At 46.7% G+C, this 22201-nt stretch overlaps 2 protein-coding genes across 2 annotated transcripts in view; both read left to right on the top strand.

Moving 5' to 3' along the window:
- The window catches only part of LOC307206198 (uncharacterized protein), a 99236-nt gene extending 84291 nt beyond the window's left edge, over positions 1 to 14945 (top strand). Inside the window, exons 33-34 of the transcript XR_013834309.1 lie at positions 11614 to 11737; positions 14845 to 14945. The gene's annotated coding sequence lies outside the window, so the exon portion shown is untranslated. The remainder of the gene's footprint in view (positions 1 to 11613; positions 11738 to 14844) is intronic.
- Positions 14946 to 15812: 867 nt separating this feature from the next.
- PRAG1 (PEAK1 related, kinase-activating pseudokinase 1) overlaps positions 15813 to 22201 on the top strand; it is an 82299-nt gene continuing 75910 nt past the window's right edge. Inside the window, exon 1 of the mRNA XM_079959158.1 lies at positions 15813 to 15902. The gene's annotated coding sequence lies outside the window, so the exon portion shown is untranslated. The remainder of the gene's footprint in view (positions 15903 to 22201) is intronic.

Below are 22201 nucleotides of genomic sequence, written 5' to 3'. Positions count from 1 at the left end.
GAAGGTGTGGCAGTAATGTCTCTTTGAGATGCCGGACTCTGAAAGTGGGGACCTCTTGCTGTGGTCCAAGCTGTGGCACCTCCCTGCTTAGAGCATCCTACCCCTGTTTGTGAGTGTTATGTATTAAAGTTCTCACCCTGGCCACCAGGAGTATCGTGTATATAGTTTTCACTCAGGTCCACGTCAGTTACTTTAAGCGGGAAACCCTGGGTTGTTGTTGCTACAATGTTGACAGCTGGCTGCCTGTAAAAGCAGGCCAGCTGAGCTGTTTGCTGTTCAGTTCTGTTCCAACTTACAAATAAAGAGCTGCTTTGGAGAAATCGCTGTGTCGTCTGCTATGTCTACCCACTATTTAACACTGGCGACGAGGATGGGTCATCAGAGGATGGACATCAGAGCACAGCCAGATGCAGCCACCATCTGAGCTGAGCTGAATCACGGAGTTGAAACACTGAGCGAAATCACAGGGCAGAACCAATTCAGAGCTGACCGTTCTGGCTAGAGCACTGTGTTCCACCGATCGCCTCCATGTCCACATCAAAACCATGGCTTCACTCGTGCCTCTACCGCCGTTTGCCCCAACCTCTGAATCATGGGACTCCTCGCTCGGTTCGACTGCTACCTCCAAGCAAATGAGCTGACAAGAGGGTCTGTAGAGCAGAAGCGGGGCCTCTTCCTTCAGCCTTTGTGGCCCCGAAGTGTTTGCGATGGCCCGAGCAATAGTTGTGCCTCTAGCAGTCCAGACAGAGCCATGGGACACAATTCAAGAGAAGCTCCACAACCACTACGCAGCAAAGCCGTCCAAGATTGCTGCCCGCCATGCGTTCCACCACCAGAACCAGGCAGAGGGGGAGTCAATTAACAACTACACTGCTGCCCTCCGACAGGCTGCAATGCACTGCGAGTTCCGAGACTTAGACAATGCCCTGATGGATCGAATCGTCTGCAGGGTCCGGGACATCCATCTGCAACGGCGTCTCCTCGCCAAGCCAGATCTCACGCTGCAGAAAGCCATTGAGGAGGCCGTGGCCTCAGAAGCTGCTGAACTCTCCGCCCAGGAAATCCGCAAGGCCAGTAGCCCGTATTTTTAAAAAAACTATATACACGATACTCCTGGTGGCCAGGGTGAGAACTTCAATACATAACAGTGAGTAGTCTTGCTCTTTGCCAGAGAAAAACTGTTGGGAGGAAATGGCCTAGGAATGTCAAAAGGACAGGAGCATAATGTATTTGGGGAATGGGGAGCACTTCAGAGAACATTTGTAGATCTCGTGCCAATTGTTCCGCCTTTTCCTTAGCTACCATTTCTTATAGTGCTCTCTCATTAAATTTCCCTTCATTTGGATCAGCAGATTATTAACAGTACATGACTCTGGCATCCCAGTCATGAAGGAGAATGAACCTAAGACCCCAAAAGCAGCATGATCAAATCACGGGGCAGATTACATGGCCACACCTGATCCAGATCTTAAGCAAATATCACACTGTTCACAGCATGCCTACAGGAATGCGCAGGCCTCCCTTGTTTAGAATGGTAATACGTATAATTGGCAGGTGTCTTTAGCGAGAGAGAATCATCCCCTATGGCTCAATTAATCCTGCCAGACCCTTAAGATTATATACCATCTCTAGAGTTAGTTCCTATTAATCACACAGTGCGATCAATGTGCATGGTGTCTTGCAGGGAAACGGAAGCAGCAAAGGGAGAACTCTGCCCCAAAGAATTTCCAATCTAAGCATCCAATCTAAGTGGGGGGAGACAACATACAGCGTGAGCACTGTCACGCTGCATTTAATCCAATATTTTGTTTCTCACGGGGGGCCATCCAGAGTCAGGGCATGAAGGCTGAATGTGTACAGTGGGGAAGAGGGAGAGCCCCCAAATTCCTCTTCCCTCAACCTCTACACATGCTCACTCTGAATGGAACTTGACAGGTGTACAAACCACATGCAGAATTAGCTCTCCAGGACCTGTTCCAGGAAAGGCAGGCTCTCCAGTCGCAGATACAAACAGGGCTCTCTCTCAGGGTTCTGGGTTGGAGCCCCACATTGGGCAAAGGATTTCTGCATTGCTGGGGGATTGTACTAGATGACCGCTTTAGCCCCTTCCAACTTTGCAATTCTATGAGTCTATGATTGTTTGGCCAGTAGTGATGTATGGAAGTGAGAGCTGGACCATAAAGAAGGCTGATCGCCGAAGAATTGATGCTTTTGAATTATGGTGCTGGAGGAGACTCTTGAGAGTCCCATGGACTGCAAGAAGTTCAAACCGATCCATTCTTAAGGAAATCAGCCCTGAGTGCTCACTGGAAGGACAGATCCTGAAGCTGAGGCTCCAATACTTTGGCCACCTCATGAGAATTGAAGACTCCCTGGAAAAGACCCTGACGTTGGGAAAGATGGAGGGCACAAGGAGAAGGGGACGGCAGAGGACGAGATGGTTGGACAGTGTTCTCGAAGCTACCAGCATGAGTTTGACCAAACTGCAGGAGGCAGTGGAAGACAGGAGTGTCTGGTGTGCTCTGGTCCAGGGGGTCACGAAGAGTCGGACACGACTAAACGACTAAACAACAACAACAACATGATTGTTTGGACCATGGGGTGGGGAACTTCCAGCCTGCAGGCCTAATCAGGCCCACTAAGGGCCCTAATTTGGCCCACAAACCCTTGTTCTCAGTTGGAACTCAACTGCCCCACGCCAGACACCAAATGATGATAGGTTTGGGGGGCAGGTACTTTGTGTCTGCAAAGGTGAGTTTTGGGCTGCCCCAGATTGTTCCTCTACATGAGGGGATTGTGTCCAGTGGCTTTTTAATTTGGCACCACATGCAAGGCAAGAAAGAATTGGTTTGATCCTGAGTGAAGCAACCCTCTGACACAAATACAGTGGTACCTCTAGTTACGAGCCTAATTCGTTCCGGAGGTCCGTTCTTAACCTGAAACTGTTCTTAACTAGAGGCGTGCTTTCGCTAATGGGGCTGTTGCGCCACCGGCACACAATTTCCGTTTTCATCCTGGGGCAAAGTTCTCAACTCGAGGTAACTCTTCCAGGTTAGCGGAGTTTGTAACCTGAAGTGTTTGTAACCTGAGGCGTTTGTAACTCAAGGTATAGTCATACCTCATGTTACGTCCGCTTCATGTTATGTTCTTTCAGGTTACGTCCCGCAGTGACCCGGAAGTACTGGAAAGGGTTACTTCCAGGTTTCCCGCTCGCGCATGTGCAGAAGCGCAAAATGACGTCACGCGCATGCGCAGAAGCGATGAATCGCAACTCGCGCGTGTGCAGATGCGCTGCTGCGGGTTGCGCTCTTTTCATATTGCGAATGAGTCTCCGGAACGGATCCCGTTCGCAACCAGAGGTACCACTGTATGACTCTACTTGAATCCCAATTAATTCTGGGCTTTTAACACTGGCACTAACTGGGTCCAGAAATGCCTCTCACATTTCTTTTATATTCCGGGACAGTTTTTCAATTTGAAGGGCACCCAAATGCAGTGGTACCTCGGGTTACATACTTAATTCGTTCCAGAGGTCCATTCTTAACCTGAAACTGTTCTTAACCTGAAGCACCACTTTAGCTAATGGGGCCTCCCACTGCTGCCGCGCCACTGGAGCACGATTTCTGTTCTCATCCTGAAGCAAAGTTCTTAACCTGAGGTAATATTTCTGGGTTAGTGGAATCTGTAACCTGAAGCATATGTAACCTGAAGCGTATGTAGCCTGAAGCATATGTAACCCGAGGCACCACTGTATAGAAAGAGCTGCAGTATGATCTAGTTCAGATTCCGACATTGCAAGGGGTTAGACTAGATGACTCTTGGGGTCCCTTCCAGCTGTACAGTTCTATATTTCAAAGGGGGAATTTCAGAGGGCAGGGGGGACAAAGAAGCCCTGGCCTTTGTTCTCAGGACTTTCTCTGAGCTATAGGGATGCCAACCGAATTTTCCACGCTTCGTCCGCTGTATGTGAATTGGGCCCTCTGTAAATATAAGAAGGGCCGTGGGCTCAGCAACACTACACTTGGCTTACAGGGCAGCTGGGAGCACCGCAAAGTTAAAACAAAGGAGGTTTAGAAAACGGAAGGGGCGGGAGACCCAGGGCCCAGTGCAAAAGGCTTGGGTCTCCTGGGCCGTCCCACAACAACACCCTTGCCGAACATGCAAGGAATGTTCTGGCTCCTACTTTGATCAGTGGGCTGAAGTTTTCGGTATCTGAAGAAACTGGCTCCTGCCTTATTTAAAGACAAAAGCACAAAAGAGGAAATGCTACTACTGGAGGCTGTAGCCATGGCAGGGGGAGGAATGCAACTGGGTCAGCCGCCCGAGCAGTGACTGTGAACTGGTAATTCAATCACTTTCCAACATCTGATCATTCCTGAGCTAAGTCTGAGAAATGTTTAAGAATGAATATATATATAGGCAAGAAACAAAGGGAACAATGGGGTGGGAGGAGGGAGGAGCGATTTACCTTTCACAGAGGGAGGGAAGCATCTTGTTTTGCGCATAAGGCCATTGGCAAGATCCTTCTGTGCAAGTCCGCAGCCGCACGGTGCAGCCGAGCGACTCTCAGCGCAATCCTATACATGCCTGCTCCATAGGAAGTGAAGCCGTGTTCCGCAGGGCTCATTCTCCGCTGGCAGGGGCCAAACTAGATGTGCGCTTAATGCGCGTCTAGCGACTATGCACCTTGCTTTTCCTTAACTAATTGCAGGCGCAGAGGAGAAGCCCAGTTCTCGAAGCAAAGGCAGAACATGAGGAGTGGAGGTTTGTTTCTTCCTTTCCTTACTGGTGCCAAGATGACTGTGCTATCATCATCAGCTGTGACGATGGCAGAGATATCAAAAGTGATGCAAAAGGAGCAGGGTGTTGATGTCACCGCATGAAGATTGACAGCTCCCTAACCCAGTATATTTAAACTAAGCATCGCAATTGAGCTTTGGGGCTGAAGTTGATAATTTTTTCAACAACAACGTACTACCAAAGGTTTCCTGACTTTTTTTAAAAAAAATAATAATTCAGTTTTAATTTACTTTCAAACGTACAGATCCAATACTTTCCCAATACACATATATTTTGACTCCCACCCCCCACCCCTTTTGCAGATTCTTATATTATTAATTCTTAATATTGCATTTCCCCTGTTATTCCAAATATTAAATACTCCCTGATTTTTCTTTAATATTACATTTGACTGCTTGTTTTAGGTTAATCCTGCTAATGAATTTATATGTGTACAAAAACATTTCAGATATTCCACAAATCTTCCCCATCCTTTAATAAAGTGCATTTCTCCTTGGTTTCTTGTGGTTCCATTTCGGCATAGTCCATCAATTTGATTTGCCACTCCTCCTTGGTTGGGACAGAATCTTCTTTCTGTTTCTGAGGGATGAAAGATGGAGGGAGCAGGTGAGCGTTGCAGGGGCAGGGAAAAGGAAGGGAAGGGAAGGAGGAAGGTGGCAGAAGGGAAAGCAACAAGTGGAAGGAGGCAGATGGGCAGGTGGACCTATGAAGGAGGAGGAAGAGGGCAGGCAGAGCAGAGCAGACCTGACCTCAGTGGCAGTGGCAAAGAGGGGAATCTTTTTGAGCTTCTGGTCTGTTATGTATTCAGTGGTCTGTGTTTGCCTGAGCTTGAGTCTGGACTAAGGATTCTGAGCCCTGTGTTCTGATTCGATACATGATATCCAATCACAGAACATTTCAGGATTTGGGGCTCTGCCATTGGCCCTTAAACTCTGAGCTATGATTTGGAGCTTGGAAGGTTAGACAACCAATCATGTTGGAAGTGGGAGTGGCCCAGACCTTCAGAAGTGTATATAAGCAGTTGCTTCGCCCCTGTTGTTCAGTTCTGTTAGTTCAATAAAGGTTTTTGCTGTTATCATTGTGTCTTGCCTTGTGGGGAACCCACCTGCACTTCATGGTCCATGGTCTCTTCCGGCTTTGGAGTTGCAGATACAGCTCCTTGCCAAGGGCACAAGGAAGCCTAGCTATGCTTCTGTCTTAGAACTGTAGAGTTGGAAGGGACCCTGAAGTTCATCTAGTAGTCCAACCCCCTGCAGTGCAGGAATATACATACAAGCATCAAACTTGCAGCCTTGGCATTATCAACACCATGTGCTGATGGTTAGAGTCTAACCAACTGAGCCATCCAGCATTGCAAGGTACTCTTCAGCTCCTCACATGGTATACTAGTGTGTCCTCAGATCACAATTTAGGAGGGACTGCTTTAGAAAAAGTGGCTCGTAATGTTTGGGTGCTTCAGAACTTTGACTTTTCAATTATGCTGCTTTGTAACTCTTGTGACCTCAGTCATTCGAAAGATACTGCTTTAAAACCGTCCCAGTACCAGCAGCAAGCTGGTAGAGACGTGTGTTACCGTCTTTACAAATAGGCATTTTAAAGGATTGCCACGATAAACCACCGTTAATCCTCAGACGGGAAAAGTGATATTTCAAAAACTGCTTTGGTAGTAATTGTGAAACCCACACTCTTTTCTGATCATTTCCTAATCCCAATGTTATTGCTGGCAGAGGACCTTAAAATGCAGAGACTGTATGACTCAAATCAGCAGAGGAGTGACACTTTGCAATCATTAGCCAAATCTGTGAGCCCTTTCCCTACAGTAGACCCACACATGGCCAGTTCTCCCAACCTAAACTGAGGCCTGGCAGAAATGGTCATAGTTTACCAGGCTCTCCCTTTTCAAACAAGAATGGCATTGGAGTGTTAATCTTGGAAACAGTCTCTAAACTTCTAACCCAAACTTCCTCAACTTGTGTGGTGTCCAAAAACAACCCTTCCCTTCAAAAATAATGTAATAATTTGGGTGTTTTCACCTTCTGGGACTTTACACTGCAGATTGGGGTTGGGGTTGGTCTTTTTATTATTATTAACTTTTCCTTTAGTCAATCCCTTCCTACCGGAAAATGAAACCTATCCAAATCCCCTTTTGTATAGTTGAAAAATGAAAGTATCCCTCCAGAATGGCCAGATGACCCTTTGACCTGTGATTCAGACACCAGTTCGGTTTTGAAATAGTTGAAATAGTTACTTGAGAAAAAAAGAGAAGGGTTATGAATGTGCCTGTTAGAGATGGGGCGGGATGATTTATGGAGCTTTTATCAGTCCATTGTACAAGCCAGAATTGCAGTGCTTTGGGGCTGAGAAGTCCCGCACCTTTCTAGCTACAGCACAAGGTCGCTGCAGTTCCATCTCCTGGTATGACCATTGCCCTCTTCCTCTCACAGGCAGACATACTGTGAATGCCTTTTCTCCCACGCTTCTGGGGGAATGCTGGTAGCATTCTCTCTGATTCTAATATTAGAAAGACCACTGGTCCATCTAACTCAATACTGAGCACCTCCAAGCAGTGTTTTGTTTTGTTTTTCTAAAAAAAATAATGTTTAGGGGTACTCTCATTTTGACTCAAGAAAATCACCATTTTATAGTTCAAACCGGGAACAGTAAATGGACAAAAGTACAAAGAACATGCATTACATCATATTATCACGCATCCACATTCCACACTGCTTCACACATTAAACGCTCACTTCCGTCTGAGACTCAGGAAACACTGGGAAAGGAAAAGGAAGCCACCATCAGAGGTGGTAACAACGAAACTGACCAATCACAGTGCTCGAGTCCAATTCCTACTTCACACATTAAACGCTCGCTTCTGTTTGAGACTTAGGAAACACCGTGACAAGAATTGAGGCCGCCATTGAGGGTAGCAACAGAACTGATGATTCACCGTGCTAGAGAATAAACTATTTTTTTTTAAAAAAAAAAAATTAGTTTCTTCTCCGGTTAGATTCACAAAATGTTTAGGAGTATGCGTCCCCCTGTGTCCCCCCAGAAAAAAGTACTGCCTCCAGGCATCCTTTTTATTGCGCATCCATGATGTTTGTGTTCATGATAGTATCAGGACAGCTGTACGCAATCCCACTTTCAATACCGTTTGCGCCAGCAGACGTTTCAGGGTGGGCATAATATTTCTTTTCTAATCCGTGTGTGTCACATTGCCTCCTGCTGAAATCTTGTACCACAAACGTTGTTTTGGTCCCTCTTTTGTTGCGCTGTCGTGCAATAGTGCTCCTTCGCTGCAAAAGGACGTGTGGATGGGCCAGGATCCTTCCACCATGGATCCACTAACGTTGGGCCAAGGATATGTTGCAAAATGTAGCTTCAAAAAAAACCGCAGTCTGGAAGGGCTCATTGTCTGTGCTGACAGGTACAGCTCTCCAAGGATTTTTGGGGCGATGTGGGGCTTGAACTCGGGACCTCCTGCATACAAAATATACACTCTTCCCCTGTAAAAGGTAAAGGGACCCCTGACCATTAGGTCCAGTCATGGCTAACTCTGGGGTTGCGGCGCTCATCTTGCTTTATTGGCTGAGGGAGCCTACGTACATCTTCCGGGTCATGTGGCCAGCATGACTAAGCCGCTTTTGGCGAACCAGAGCAGTGCACAGAAACACCGTTTACCTTCCGGCCAGAGGGGTACCTATTTATCTACTTGCACTTTGACGTGCTTTCAAACTGCTAGGTTGGCAGGAGCAGGGACCGAGCAACGGGAGCTCACCCTGTCGCGGGGATTCGAACCTGCCTACCTTCTGATCGGCAAGTCCTAGGCTCTGTGGTTTAACCCACAGCGCCACCCCCGTCCCTACTCTTCCCCTGAGCTACAGCCTATTCCCTAACTCTGAGCAGCCGCAGCGATGGCGGTGGGGCTTAAACCACAAACCCCACAGCCCTTTTGTACTCGCTTTCCCTCTCTGTGCAAGCAAAGACTGAAAGGAGCTATTGTGTGGCAGCAGGTCCCCACGATAATAGCCAGTTCTCAACATTTCATCTCTCTATCACACTAAAGCATTGTGATTCATGTAGCCGGAAAGAAGCGACTCACAGGGACACAGGAGCCATGGTAAAATTCTTTTTTTACTGAACTGAGAGTCAAACAAGAAACCTGAAGCCCAGTTGCAAAGTAGGCTAAGATTTAAGACTTGCTCTTTCTCATCAAGAAACTGAGATCATCTGGCATAGGGAGTTCACGTGCTTTTATTTCCCCTCTCCAATATAAGTGAATGCTTCTGATGGAATGACATACAGTATGTGTCAGGAGTTCAGCCTACACTCGAGTAGGACCCTGGCAGAGACACATGCCCGACTGGCATGTTCCCTCCCTCCTGGTTGATCGTTTGGGAGCTTCAAAAGCTTTCTTCAGCCCGAACATCACAGCGACCAATGCCAACCGACACACTTAGGGATCTGCAGAGTTTGTGCACCATGCACGTGACAGACCTCAGCAACTCAGCATTTTGGCTAATCTACTTTATTTACATATAAACAGACATGGAACACTGCAAGATGGCTCCCTCTTTCTCTAGCATCAGACAGCAAAGAGGGGGAAAAAAAAGGACAATAGTCCCACTTCACGGAACACAGTAACACAAACATCCTGTCCTCGGCACTTCCCACTCCGTGGAGTCAAAACATACACCGTCATGTGAAAGACAACAGCACCATGACTGTGATCATAGAGCAGGAATTCTAACAGTATGTATGTGCACACACTTCAAACCCTCTAAGTGTCCCTGTTTTGCAGGGACAGTCTCAGAATTACCATCCTAGCTTCTGACTTGATCCTGGAATGTCCCTATTTCCCCCACTGGTGCTGCCACTGCTGAGCTCAGGGAGGAGGATGAGCCAGCCCTTGCCTCGAGCGACAACAGTGGCAGCTGTGAGAGAGCATCCTGTAGGCCGCTGCTGCCAGCCTCCTGCCTTGGGCAGCTAGTAGTGGCGGGTACAGCCCGAGCGAGGAGGAAAGGCTGCCTCTGACAAGGCCTGGCCCATGTGACGCGCCAGATTTGAGGTGCAGGCAGGGCCGCTGCCCCGGGTGAGAAGGAAGGGGGAGTGGTGCGGAGCGCGAGGAGTATTGATTTTTTAAAATTTAAAACAAAAATGCTTTGTGTGTCTGCATCTAATCTTGCCCTTTTCTAAAAGTTATTTATTGCTGTGTGTTTCTCTTTTTGTAAATTTACCAAGAATGAAATCGGGATCAAGGGGTTTTCTCAGACGGTGGAGGGAATTATTATTATTATTATTATTATTATTATTATTATTATTATTATTATTAATACCCCACCCATCTGACTGGGCTTCCCCAGCCACTCTGGCCGGCTTCCAACACAATATTAAAATACAGGCTTCCAACACAATATTAAAATACAGTAATGCATCAAACATTAAAAGCTTCCCTAAACAGGGATGCCTTCAGGTGTCTTCTAAAAGTCTGGTAGTTGTTGTTCTCTTTGACATCTGGTGGGAGGGCGTTCCACAGGGCGGGTGCCACTACCGAGAAGGCCCTCTGCCTGGTTCCCTGTAACTTGGCTTCTTGCAATGAGGGAACCACCAGAAGGCCCTCGGCACTGGACCTCAGTGTCAGGGCAGAACAATGGAGGGGTATGTGTGGTTTGTCCCATTGGCAAAATGGTGCTGGCACTCGCTGTTCTTCTGATAGGAAATGATCTGCAGCCGGGGGGGGCACAAAGAATGGGGTGTCGAGGAGGGCCAGTTCAGGGGGAGGAGTGACAGAAACGTCCCTATTTTCATCTGAGGAATGTTGGAGGGTATGACATGTGATGGCTATATATACAGAGCTTGACTGCTCCCATGAAAGCTTTTAACTGTATCCTGGCCCTGCCTCTGCCCCCAACCACTATAATGACAATTTTGTTAGTAACTACTGCAATGTAAGGCCAGCACTGGATTCATGCCCATGAAATAGAGTGATTTCTGAAAATCCAGCAGATAAAAAAGACATTGATTGCTTCCAAATGAGTGGTCACCCTGACTGATTTTTGCAAAATTGGTGTGGTTTATATTATGTTGTTAAGTGGTGGTTCTCCTGCACTTTCCCCTGTAGTTTTCCATTTATTTTTTGGAAGCCGATGTATTGTGCAAGAGTACTTTGTTGTTGTTCAGTCGTTTAGTCGTGTCCGACTCTTCGTGACCCCATGGACCAGAGCACGCCAGGCACTTCTGTTCTCCACTGCTTCCTGCAGTTTGGTCAAACTCATGCTGGTAGCTTCAAGAACACTGTCCAACCATCTCATCCTCTGTCGTCCCCTTCTCCTTGTGCCCTCCATCCTTCCCAACATCAGGGTCTTTTCCAGGGAGTCTTCTCTTCTCATGAGGTGGCCAAAGTATTGGAGCCTCAACTTCAGGATTTGTCCTTCCAGTGAGCACTCAGGGCTGATTTCCTTCAGAATGGAGAGGTTTGATCTTCTTGCAGTCCATGGGACTCTCAAGAGTCTCCTCCAGCACCATAATTCAAAAGCATCAATTCTTCGACGATCAACCTTCTTTATGGTCCAGCTTTCACTTCCATACATCACTACTGGGAAAACCATAGATTTAACTATACGGATCTTTGTTGGCAAGGTGATGTCTCTGCTTTTTAAGATGCTGTCTAGGTTTGTCATTGCTTTTCTCCCAAGAAGCAGGCGTCTTTTAATTTCGTGGCTGCTGTCACCATCTGCATTGATCATGGAGCCCAAGAAAGTAAAATCCCTCACTACTTAGCTGTTTATCCCAATGTACCCGCTTTCTTTGCAGTGGTTCAGGAGCATGCACTCTTATTGCGCAAAGGGCGTATACCAGGCTCTACCTTAATGTGCGAGAGACCTGCGCAGAAGGGCAGCAGTTCTGGAATTGCCAACTGACATCACCTCCATCAAATGTAGGTCAGGCTGTTCAAATACATTCCTTTGTGCTCAGTTTTTTAATGGTGTTCTTTTCTGAAAGCACAGCTTTACCTCTTATGACTATGTATTCTGGCTTCTTGCCTAGTATATATAGTGTCTTTCATACACCCATTTTGGGCTCCACCTTCTACTGATATCTCGCCAGAAGAAGAATTAGCCTGCAGGCCATACAAACAAGAAAGGTTACCTGTCTCCATTATACAGAGTTCTTGCTGTTCTTAAAGAAATCCTTTTAAAAACTTTATATTCTAATCCAGTTACATGGTATGATAGATTTGTGGGGAAACACCCCCCAAAAAACCCCTAGAATTTAATAAATGGTAGGATTTTGATTAATTGGGATATGGATGAAAGTACAATCTGCAGTACAATCCCTGGGTTGGTTACCAGCCTGGCTGGCCTAGCAAAGAGCAAATCTGTTAACACAACAAAAAAGGTTGATGGGCCATCTAGTCCTTTGGCCTGGGGAGACAGATGTTGCCAAGGTGATGGGTGTGTGTGTTTGAGATGACAGGAAAAGGGAGTCTTGAGCAAGGATTGCTGGGAAGAAGGTAGAAGAAGATTAGGATCCATCTTGGGCAGGCTGGCTGAAGGCTGGCTGCACTGCTGTGGCGGACAAGCCCCTCTTGAAATGACCATGCTAGACTCCCTCCATACAGACAGAAGGTGTAAATAGGTGAATAAACCTTACTTCTTAAAGCTACGACAGTCTCCACCGTGTCTCAATAATCCAAGGGACCACAGACCCTGGGTGAGTGTTTGGAACCCCATAGTCTCTTGAGGTGAGGGGAACTTTTGTAACAATATGTTTGGCCAGAATCAAATGCCTCCTTGATAATACAGGGAATACAGGGCAACAGACTTTTGCAGAAGGAACTATACAAAAAGAAGCTCACTCAATACATTACAGATGTCTGCCACTCCTTACAGACACTTAGCTGAAATGGATGTGAATATTTCCACAGATTCCATGCACAGGCATGAATGTGAACGTACCCAAGGCACGATCCAGCCAAGTTAAATCTCCAAAGCAGTTCTGGGTGTGCTAAATCCTGCCCCAATGTATCCCATATTCTGCTACAACAGGGATGGTCAATGTGTGGGCCTCCAGTGATTGTTGGACTCCAGTTCCCATCAACGCCAGACAGCACAGCCAATGGTTATGGAGGATGGGAGTTGTAGTTGTAGAGCCATCACTTTGCTACAAGAAAAGCTACATTTCTGCAGCTTGTACCAATTATGAACATTTTAGGTGTTATCTTATTTTGCACAATTCATTTGTATACTGTACGTAATTCAGTAGGGCTTACAGGAGTACCTTGGGTTAAGAACTTAATTCGTTCTGGAGGTTCGTTCTTAACCTGAAACTATTCTTAACCTGAAGCACCACTTCTGGGGCCTTCTGCTGCCGCCGCACCGCCACTGCACAATTTCTGTTCTCATCCTGAAGCAAAGTTCTTAACCCGAGGTACTATTTCTGGGTTAGCTGAGTCTGTAACCTGAAGCGTCTGTAAACTGAAGCGTCTGTAACCTGAGGTACCACTGTATTCCCAACTATTACACTTATTTAGTTATTAATTACACTGCCTTTCCTCCAAATAACTCAAGGTGGCATATGCAATTCTTCAAGCACGCAATGTTTCCTCACAATTTTTCCTGCCTGTGAGGAAAATTATATTGAGAGATTGGACCAAGATCACTCAGTGATTTGAACCTAAATCTCCTTGCTTCTAGTCCGACGCTTTAACCACAACACCATGGTGTGCTGTGCTGAAATATCATTGGGCAGCAATCTTATAATTGTTTAATGCTGGCTGGATCTTGCCCATTGTGAGAGACTGGCGTCTGAGGCATGTTAATATCACTGATACTAAGCTGGTCAGGACTTGCCTCAGTGGCATTACAAGAAAGTCCCACCAAGCTGCAACATGCAGTCAACAAAATTAGCAACTGAGGCAAATTCTGAAAGAACCGTGCCGTTTGATGAAACGAGGAGCAAAGCACATACTTGTAGCAGACTGCCCTGGAGAATTAGATAAGAAAGGCTAGAACAAAACAAGACCTCTGCTAGACAAATCCAGCTTTGAAAAATATTTTATCGTTATCCTCGGTGATTTACAAAGCGATTAGTTGGTATTCAGTTTTGCAAGCATAGCTGTCACCAGCTGGGATTCGAAAAGGTATGCATCACTTCAGGCAGGAATTAGTCACAATAGCATTGTCTGGTTCACAAGATGTCCTCAAGGGAGTCAGAGAGAGGATCAGGCTCGTACAATTGCAATTTTCTGGTTGCTAGCTTCGTCAGTTCATGCAGGGTGGACTTGGGTCTTTCAGATTTCAGCGGTGCCCCCCGCAAGGCCAAAATTCAGTGCTTCCCACACCTCTTGTCTTCTGTTCAGTATGTGCTCTATGTCACAGTTGCGCTGCCCTAAATTTGCCTCTGATTCGTGCACCAAGGGAATAACTAGAGAAGAAGCTATAGAGGTGGCAAAGGGATAAATTCTTCTGCTAGTTCAGGAGGCTGCTGCTTTCATCTACAATGACAAAAGCCCAATTCCACAAGTTAATTGGGAGCAGAATCTATATAACTGCATGCTCCTAGCATCCTATCTCTCCACGGACTCCCTGCACTTTTCTGGAGGACATGGAAGTGAATCCGTGGGACCACCCGAAAATGTTTGCAGGTGCGAACGGTATTGAATGTGGGATCCAACTGACTTCCCCAATAGCATCAGGAGCACAAATGATCAGGAAGGTGCAAGAAGTCCTTGTTTGGCTTTGCCTGTTTGGGGCTCTAGCGCCACCTACTGTTGGTCTCCATGTCTTCTGTACTACCAGTCCTAATAGGCAGAGGCGGAGCTAGCCAGCCCAGACTGGTGCATATGTTGTGCACATGAGGGTGGGGCTAGCCACCTATGGGGCGGGGCTAGCATACCAGGGGGGCGGTGCTGCACCCACCATTCACCCCTTCCTCCGCCAGTGCTAATAGGCAGCAGGAATCACTGCAATTACAGAAGAAGAAAAACAAGCAACAGAAAGCAAGTGAGTCACAATATTCCACGGATTCTCTCCTTTCATTCAGGATGCATGTCCATAGTGACTCATGGAGAAATATATCAGATGGGCTCCACTCAGAGAATGACATGGAGTAAACCTTTGGAGTGTAAAAGCTAAGTGTGCTTCCAATTTTATTTCAGAAAAATGTGCTTCTGCTATCCAAAGTATGATGAAAAAATACTAAAAGGTAAAGGGACCCCTGACCACTAGGTCCAGTAGTGACCGACTCTGGGGCTGCGGCGCTCATCTCGCTTTATTGGCCTAGGGAGCCGGCGTACAACTTCCGGGTCATGTGGCCAGCATGACGAAGCCACTTCTGGCGAACCAGAGCAGCACACGGAAACGCCGTTTACCTTCCCGCCAGAGCGGTACCTATTTATCTACTTGCACTTTGACGTGCTTTTGAACTGCTAGGTGGGCAGGAGCAGGGACCGAACAACGGGAGCTCACCCCGTCGCAGGGATTCAAACTGCCGACCTTCTGATCGGCAAGCCCTAGGCTCTGTGGTTTAACCCACAGCACCACCCGCGTCACTGAAAAAATACTACTAGAGTACTAAAAAAATACTAAAGTAGTATGACAAATACTATTTTAATTATTTGGTAGGAGACATTTCAGCTGGTGTGGGGGTTTTTTTACCCCTGTATATCTAGTCAGATGCGCCTATTGGAAAGTATTAAAAGCTGCATTTATCCTCCTCCGCACCTTGCAAATAGCACCACTAACGCTTCTACACAACCAGCAATAGGAATGTAACCCTGCAAAGTTCAAGTCAAATACCCGGAGCTGAAGACTGCCTGGCTGAGTCAAGCTTCAGACATTGTTCTGTGATTTATTAAGGTAATTTGGGTTAATGTTTCACAGCAGTGCGTTTATATTAATCTAAATGTTGGGTGTGGGGGAGTGACAGGTTGCAAAAGATCCCTTATCAGCCTTCCAGCTCTAGAGTCTATGAGGATTCTTGTATTTCCAGATGCCTCCCCTTGTCAGTTTCAAGGTTCTTCAGCTCCCCTTTGCAAAACGGTCAGAGGGGAGTGGTCAGAGGGAGAAGACTGGCAGGAGGAGGAGTCAGAAGCTGAAGGGGTAACAGGGCTTAGTGAGCGGGGAGACTCTGTGGCAGAGAGCAGCCCAGAATCAGAAACTGAAGCAGGAGAAGAATCATAGAAACAGAGAGTTGGAAGGGGGCCGAGAGGCAAAGTTCGGCAGGCTTATGAAGAGGCATGAGGGTCTCCCCACCATTCCAGACATCTGGCCTGAGGATTTACCAATGACTGGTGCCTAGCCTAACGTTGCTTCCCTGAGTTCGGGTTCTGTCAAGATGGGCTGCAACCTCAGATTGCACCCTAAGACTGGGTAAGTGGCCATTAGCAGCCAGTGGCATGAAGTGAGAACATTAATAAGATAAATTTTCTGTGTTGCTGGGTGCACATTCCAACAACAGTAATGGAGGTGGGGAGGAGAAGCCAATCTGAGGTACCATTTTTATCACCTCTCTGTGATACAGTGGTGCCCCGCAAGACGAACGCCTCGCAAGACGGAAAACCCGCTAGACGAAAGGGTTTTCCGTTTTGGAGGCGCTTCGCAAGACGAATTTCCCTATGGGCTTGCTTCGCAAGACGAAAATGTCTTGCAAGTTCCTGCGTGTTTTTCCCCCTTCCCCCCCTTTTTCTAAGCAGCTAAGCCGCTTATCAGCTGATCCGCTAAGCTGATAAGCCGCTAAAAGCCGCTAAAAGCCGCTAAACCGCTAATAGCGCTAATCCGCTAAGCTGTCAATGGGCTTGCTTCGCAAGACGAAAAAACCGCTATACGAAGAGACTCACGGAACGGATTGATTTCGTCTTGCGAGGCACCACTGTATGTGCATTATAAAATACGCAGGCGCATGTACATCCAGCTCAGGGATGTCTCTTGGCTTCAGGCATTTTCATACTACCTGTGTGTTGGCTGTGGCTGATGGGAGTTGCAGTGCTGGCTGAGAATGATGGGAGTTGTAGTCCAAAACATTTGAAGGACACCTGGTTAACCAAGGCTGCTGTACACGTTTCCAGGCTTATGTGGGAATGACAAAGGTGACTGCAGCAGCCGTCATACTTGGTGAGGAAATTCATGAAAGGAATCCCAAGTCTTCGCACTGCATCAACACAGCAAATATAGAATTCCTGCCATGTGGTATTGAGGGTAAAGGTAAAGGGACCCCTGACCATTAGGTCCAGTCGTGACCAACTCTGGGGTTGCGGCGCTCATCTCGCTTTATTGGCCGAGGGAGCCGGCAAACAGCTTCCGGGTCATGTGGCCAGCATGACTAAGCCGCTTCTGGCGAACCAGAGCAGCACACAGAAACGCCGTTTACCTTCCCGCCGGAGCGGTACCTATTTATCTACTTGCACTTTGAGGTGCTTTCGAACTGCTAGGTTGGCAGGAGCAGGGACCAAGCAACAGGAGCTCACCCCATTGCGGGGATTCGAACCGCTGACCTTCTGATCGGCATGTCCTAGGCTCTGTGGTTTAACCCACAGTGCCACCTGTGTCCCGGTATTGAGGGTATCACCCCTTTAAAGGAGCTATAAGAATTATAAACAATAATTATTAACAGCACACCTGGAGATTATGGTGACAATTTTACATACACACACACACACACACACACACACACACACACACCCCAACACTAATTTGAGCAACCAAACAACGGGGATATTTATTTCTTCTCTGTATTGCCTCCAGTGAATAATAACACAGAGAGAATTTCCCCTCATGAGGTCTCACATTATCTTTATTTCCCCCCCTTTGTTAGGAAACACGTAGGCTGGAAGTGTTTGCTTTTCCTCTGGCCTTATCGTATTTAATTAAAGCTCTTAAGAATGTTTCTGATAAAGTAGTGAGTAGACTATTCTGTGCCTTACGCAAACAACAATTCTCCCACAGTCGATGCCTTAAGAAAAGCCTTGGTGAGGGGCAAATGCTGCAGTTTGAAAGTGATTAATGGGCAGAATGTGACTTGTCACTTTCTAGCTATTATTATCAATATCCATGAAGGCTATTTCCATCAAGGCTGGCTCCCAGTTAAATTTTTCTCATTCTTGAAGTTCCTGCCCTCTTCCTTTTAATCTGCTCTTGCCGGCTTGTAGCAGCTTCAGCCTGTGGTATGTTTGTGTGTAGTAGTCAGACAATGTTTGCAGCCCAATCCTAGGTGTGTTTTCATGCCGAAGGAAGTCCCACCATGTTCACTGGAGCTTACTCCCAAGTAAGGGACTGTTTAAGACTGCAGCCTCTGTTTTGAAATACGGGCCGCCTCAGGCAGGTGAAGGGCTTGGTGGGTCAGAATAATTAACATGATATCGTTTTATGCATTGCCAGAAGAGAAAGCAAAAGAAGACACAGGTTTGTGTAAAATGCACACATGCTAATTTATCTGTATAGATGCAAATATAGAAATAATTACTATGGGAAGGACTCAAGTAGTGAGTCCCCTCAGCAGAAGCCGTGCAAAGCAGACTCTTCAAGGGTACCTATTTTCCAGGGACAGTCCCGGATATACAGAAGCCATTCCAGTTTCTGATTTGATCCCGGAATGTCCCACTTTTTCTTAGGACATCCCTATTTCCATCAGGAAGACAGGAGTGCCTGGTGTGCTCTGGTCCATGGGGTCACGAAGAGTTGGACACGACTAAACGACTAAACAACAAAATTTCCATCAGAGAAATGTTGGAGGGTATGGAATAGGATGTCCCTGTTTTCATTGGAGAAATGTTGGAGGGTATGCAAAAGGGCTTCCACTTGGGCAGCTGGACTTTCCACCCTCGCCTCCCTCTGTGCACTGACCGAGCCAGCAGTAAATCACACTTAGCAAGCTGAAGTTAACTCTTTACAGTCATAACTCAGGTTAGATGTGCTTCAGGTTGAGCATTTTCAAGTTAGGCTCTGCGGCGACCCGGAAGTAACAGAGCTCGTAACTTCCGGGTTTCGCCACTCGCGCATGCGCAGACACTCACAATGATGTCATGTGCGGAAGCGGCAAAATGCGACCCACACAAGCGCAGATGCGCAGTGGTGTCTTACGTTTTACTCAGGATGCGAACGGGGCTCCAGAACGGATCCCGTTCGCATCCAGAGGTACCACTGTATTAGCAAAACAGGATCGGCACAGGAGTGTCAGGCCTTGCCCCCATGAAACAATTGCTGAGATTAAGATCCCTGCCTCCCCACGGCCGGCTATGTCTCCTCCTGTGGCATTCTTGCCCAAAAGTCTGCTGGGCCCACTGGGTTACAAGAACCAGAGAGGCAATCTTCTCGGAACAAATGGGGTCATTTGTAATAGGAAGAACACGCCTCGTTAAAGTGTGCCTGTTAACGTTCCTAGGGTGTTTGGGTGTGTGGGTGTTGTGTTATCCAACCCCCACCATTTGCCACTGAAGCCACAGAACCCTGAGGGTCAGCATTCATAAAGTTTACGACACTAACCCTTTATCTGTTTTGGCAATCAGCTGGCTCCTATTCTTTGTTTGCTGTGAAAACAGAAATCTCCCCCCCCCCAAGCCAGCTTGTAAGCAAATGAAAGAGCCACGATTGTACTCAGGTGTGGTGCTTTCTTCTTAATGTGCTACAGGAAAAAAATGGAGGCAATGCTCCCAGTACGTTTCTGAGCACAATTCAAGTACAAGTCTTATAGAGCAAAAAATACGGTAAGTTAGGCTTTGAGAAGCCCAAGGTTGCATAGTGGGCTTTGTGGAATTCGAACCCGCTGTGTCTTGATCTAAGCTCAACACTCCAGGCACTATATAATTTCCATGCTGGTGTTGCAGGAGGATCCAGTCTTCTGTGTGTGTGTGTGTGTCTCAGGTCAGAGCTCTCTCTCCACCTTTGGAGAGGTAGATCTAACGCATCTTATGGCACCTTTTTCCATTCTGCCTGATGGTGTGTAGTGTCACACACACACACACACACACACACACCACTGCCAGGACTGCCTATGCCTGCTTCCATCCGTTTTCAAATGGACACACTGCAGATTCAACCTCCTCCCACAAGCTTTTATTTCTTGAATGAAATCAGTTTCTCAAGAAGTACTTTTCAGGGTCATATATATATGTATGTGATAGATCTAGATTGTGCAGTGGTACCTCAGGTTACAGACGCTTCAGGTTACAGATTCCACTAACCCAGAAATAGTATATTGGTTTAAGAACTTTGCTTCAGGATGAGAACAGAAATTGCACAGCCGCGGCAGGAGGCCCCATTAGCTAAAGTGGTACCTCAAGTTAAGAACAGTTTCAGGTTAAGAACAGACCTCCAGAACGAATTAAGTTCTTAACCCGAGGTACCACTGTATATGGACTGTGTAGGAAAATACTCAGTCTCCATTGATTCTAAAATAAAATGCTGTGTGTGTAGGCAGCCTAAATCCATGGCGGGCAGTGCAGATTGCTTTAATGTGGAATGCATTTCCAAATTGGACAAATGTGCTGCCCTAAATCAGAACACTTCAGCCATCAGATATCTCCCCGCACAGCCTTCAGCCCACAACACTCACAGCAATCAGTGTATTTTGATGTGAGCAGAGGGAACCATTTTATTTCAAACCTAGACAGGCTATGCCAACATTTTTCTCTGGGGGAAGTTGTTATCTGCAATCTTTTACAAAGGAAAAGGGAAGCTAACATTTATTGTGCAGTCTTTGGAGTCTTGGTAAGGACTGTCTTGGTTATATTCTTTATGTCCCGGAACACAGAGATGAGAGAGAGTGTGTATTTTATTTTATTTTATTTTATTTTATTTTATTTTATTTTATTTTATTTTATTTTATTATTTTATTTTATTTTATTTTATTTTATTGCATTGCATTGCATTGCATTGCATTGCATTGCATTGCATTTTATTATGGGTACATAATGCTTTGTCCAAGGCTAACCCCTTGGGTGTCATCCATGGGTAGGTAAACTAAGGCCCGGGGGCCAGATCCAGCCCAATCGCCTTCTCAATCCGGCCTGCGGATGGTCTGGGAATCAGCGTGTTTTTACATGAGTAGAATGTGTGCTTTTATTTAAAATGCATCTCTGGGTTATTTGTGGGGCATAGAAATGTGTTCTTTTTTTCTTTTTCTTTTTCAAAATATAGTCCGGCCCCCCACAAGGTCTGAGGGACAGTGGACTGGCCCCCTGCTGAAAAAGTTTGCTGACCCCTGGATCTGTTCCCCAAACATATTTATCTGGCCCTCCAAGACCCTAATCACTTTGGTGGTGGGTCAAGAAAGAAAGAAAAATGACAGAATGCTGATACAGTGGTACCTCGGGTTACAGACGCTTCAGGTTACAGACTCCGCTAACCCAGAAATAGTACTTCGGGTTAAGAACCTTACCTCAGAATGAGAACAGAAATCACGCGGCAGCAGTGGGAGGCCCCATTAGCTAAAGTGGTACCTCAGGTTAAAAACAGTTTCAGGTTAAGAATGGACCTCCAGAACAAATTAAGTTCTTAACCCGAGGTACAGTACCACTGTATAGGCAGAGGACAGCACCCTGATGGAGAGAGGCAGATGACTTCTTCATCAGATTGATCACTTAATGAGCGGAGATTGAGAGCGATAACTCCCTACCTTGGCTGATTTGCACAGATCAACTAAGGCTGAGGGAGGTTGCCTGCCTCTGTGTGTGTGTGTGTCTGTGTGTTCTGTGTGTGTGTGTGCAGGTGAGTGTATGGAGTGGCCATTTGCTCTCCTACTTTTAAGGCTTGCCAGATTCTGGGAGATGGGTCTGGAATGCTTTCTAGTGACAACGTGGCAGCCAGCTGCTGCTCCAGCTCTGCCTGCTCCTCCTCTCCCATTATTTCCCAACTTTTCCCCTCATCTGCCTGTGAGCTGTCACCTCCTGAAAACCACTGTTGTAAGTCTATACTGTCTTCCTCTTTTTCCTCCCTGGAAGGCTCAGAATGAGGAGGCAGTCTCCACCACTCCTCCTTGGCTATGCACAAGGTGGCCATGAAGGAGTTATGAGCACCTGATTGGCTAGTACCTGTGACATCTTGAGGTTCCTACAGTGCCCTTGTTGAACTTTGTATTGTGAAAAGTTAAAGTGACAGCCCCCCAGTAGGGTCTGGGAAATTAAAATAACAGCTCACTGATCAGAGTACTGCTGTTGCCCACCACATCTACCAAATAAGGCCAGCATGGGCTTTGAAGCATGGGCTTTGAAGACACTAGAACGCAGGACGAAAAGGAGAAATGTGCTAAGAGAAAGGCACGTTTGGCAAACCATCACCATGATCAACTCCCACCTGGAAACCCATGTCCCCACTGTGGAAGGACATGTGGATCCAGAATTGACCTCCACAGTCACTTATGGACCCACTGTGAAGACTGTGTTCATGGAAGACAATCTTACTTGGCC

This window comes from Podarcis cretensis (assembly GCF_951804945.1).
Source record: "Podarcis cretensis genome assembly, chromosome: 17".
NCBI lineage: Eukaryota > Metazoa > Chordata > Lepidosauria > Squamata > Lacertidae > Podarcis > Podarcis cretensis.
This window is presented reverse-complemented; position numbering and strand designations above follow the sequence as displayed.